The sequence below is a fragment of the Sinocyclocheilus grahami genome, unplaced genomic scaffold, assembly GCF_001515645.1.
Source record: "Sinocyclocheilus grahami isolate Dianchi unplaced genomic scaffold, SAMN03320097.WGS_v1.1 scaffold1021.1, whole genome shotgun sequence".
In the NCBI taxonomy this organism is placed as follows: Eukaryota; Metazoa; Chordata; class Actinopteri; order Cypriniformes; family Cyprinidae; genus Sinocyclocheilus; species Sinocyclocheilus grahami.
This window is the reverse complement of record NW_015506200.1, coordinates 191,486-193,189: the sequence shown is the minus strand read 5'-3', so window position 1 is coordinate 193,189 and position 1,704 is coordinate 191,486. Positions and strand designations below refer to the sequence as shown.

The following is a 1,704-nucleotide window of genomic DNA, read 5'->3' as shown; positions in this document are numbered from 1 at the left end:
CAAATATATATATATATATATATATATATATATATATATATATATATATATATATATATATATATAAAACACATACACATTTTTATATTAGTATTTAATAATAATTTTACAATTTATTATGTAAATGCATTCTGTAAATATATACATATAATTTATTTATATAATAGAATAAAACATCATATTTATTTGTACACTGTAAAAATGAGGTTTTAAAGTTGTAAATAAAACAAAGAACAAATTATTGTAGTACCTTTTACAAAAAAAAAAAAAAAAATTCAGTATTTCTACTTAAAAATGTCCTTTTGTTTTTACAAAATGATGTTTGAGTAGAAATACTGAAATTTCTACTAGTGCAGGGCAACAAGTCCATTATGCCCTAAAATTCGTATGAGTTTGTGTCTCATGTTTGTATTATAAGCGATATCACACCAGCAGCGAGAGCAATATCAGACCAGTGCTGTTTTTGTCACGAAGAACACGAGTGCAAATGTTATACAACAGTTAAGTAAATAAGAAGTTATTATTGTGCTATATTTTAAACACAATATTCTGTGTTTTTGTTCAATTTTGCCAACTAAAATATTACCTATAAAGCCACAGCAGAACTGTTGTGCATCTCCGAGCAACACAGCAGTGTTTACTGTTTCGTTTCTGAATGAATCCGCGTTTTGAACGAATCGTGTGAACCAATGATTCAAAGAGAGAGCCGTTTACTGAATTCCTGAATGAATCAGCCGTTTGAAAGAATCGACTCGTAAAGACATTTACCGCCACCTGCTGGTAGTTTTAGTTTCTTCTTTAGAGTATAATTTCGTTCATTAAAATAAATAAATACATAAATAATAATAATAAAAAAAACATTAAAGGGATAGTTCACCAAAAATAAATAAATAAATAAATTATGTCATCATTTACTCACCCTTATGTTGTTTCAAACCTGAATGACTCTTCTTTTGCACAACATAAAAGCCTACTGTTGGTAACTAAGCTGTTTTGGTCAACAAAAAAATACTGAGATGTTTCTCAAGTTATCTTCTTTTATGCTCCATAATTTATGTTAGGCTGCTGTAGCTTAAAAATTTAACATGATAATAGCTTTAAATTATTTTGGGGGGTATTTTCACAGCCAAATTAATTTCCGATTAATTCATCGCAGCACCCTGTAATTAATTAGATAAAAAAATGTAATCGACTGACAGCCCATATATATATATATATATTTAAGGTCAATTTATTTAATTATTTTTTTTCTGATGTTCTATTTTAAGGTCCAATTCTCATTATTTACAAACTTTTGCCTCAATAAACTACTAATTTGCTGCTTATTAATAGTTATTAAGGTATGATTTAAAGTAGTTGGTAGGGTAGGATTAGAGATGTAGAATAAGATCATCCAGAATACGTATGTGCTTTATAAGTGGACAGTGTTTACATTATATATTATCATGTTATATTGAAGTTATTGTTTTGTGTGATTTTAGTCTGTTTTAAATCTTTTCTTTTTTCTCCTTTTAGCCATTCAACCACTCTCACAAAGTGTCCAAGTTCTGCTATGCTGATAAGGTACAGTGTGATAATACTGTAAATTATAACATTCACATGAGGAGATCCTGCAAATGTGTTTGAGCAGTGCTTGACTGTTCACTTGAACTTGTAAAATCCATTTTCTAAATAATGAATTTGGCATGGAATGAGGTTGTTTTT

The 1,704-nt window shown here is 28.1% G+C and overlaps 1 protein-coding gene across 3 annotated transcripts in view; it reads left to right on the top strand.

The window, feature by feature from the left end:
• The window catches only part of LOC107565733 (claudin-19-like), a 16,077-nt gene that overhangs the window by 6,414 nt on the left and 7,959 nt on the right, over positions 1-1,704 (top strand). The gene's annotated exons all lie outside the window — the stretch shown is intronic.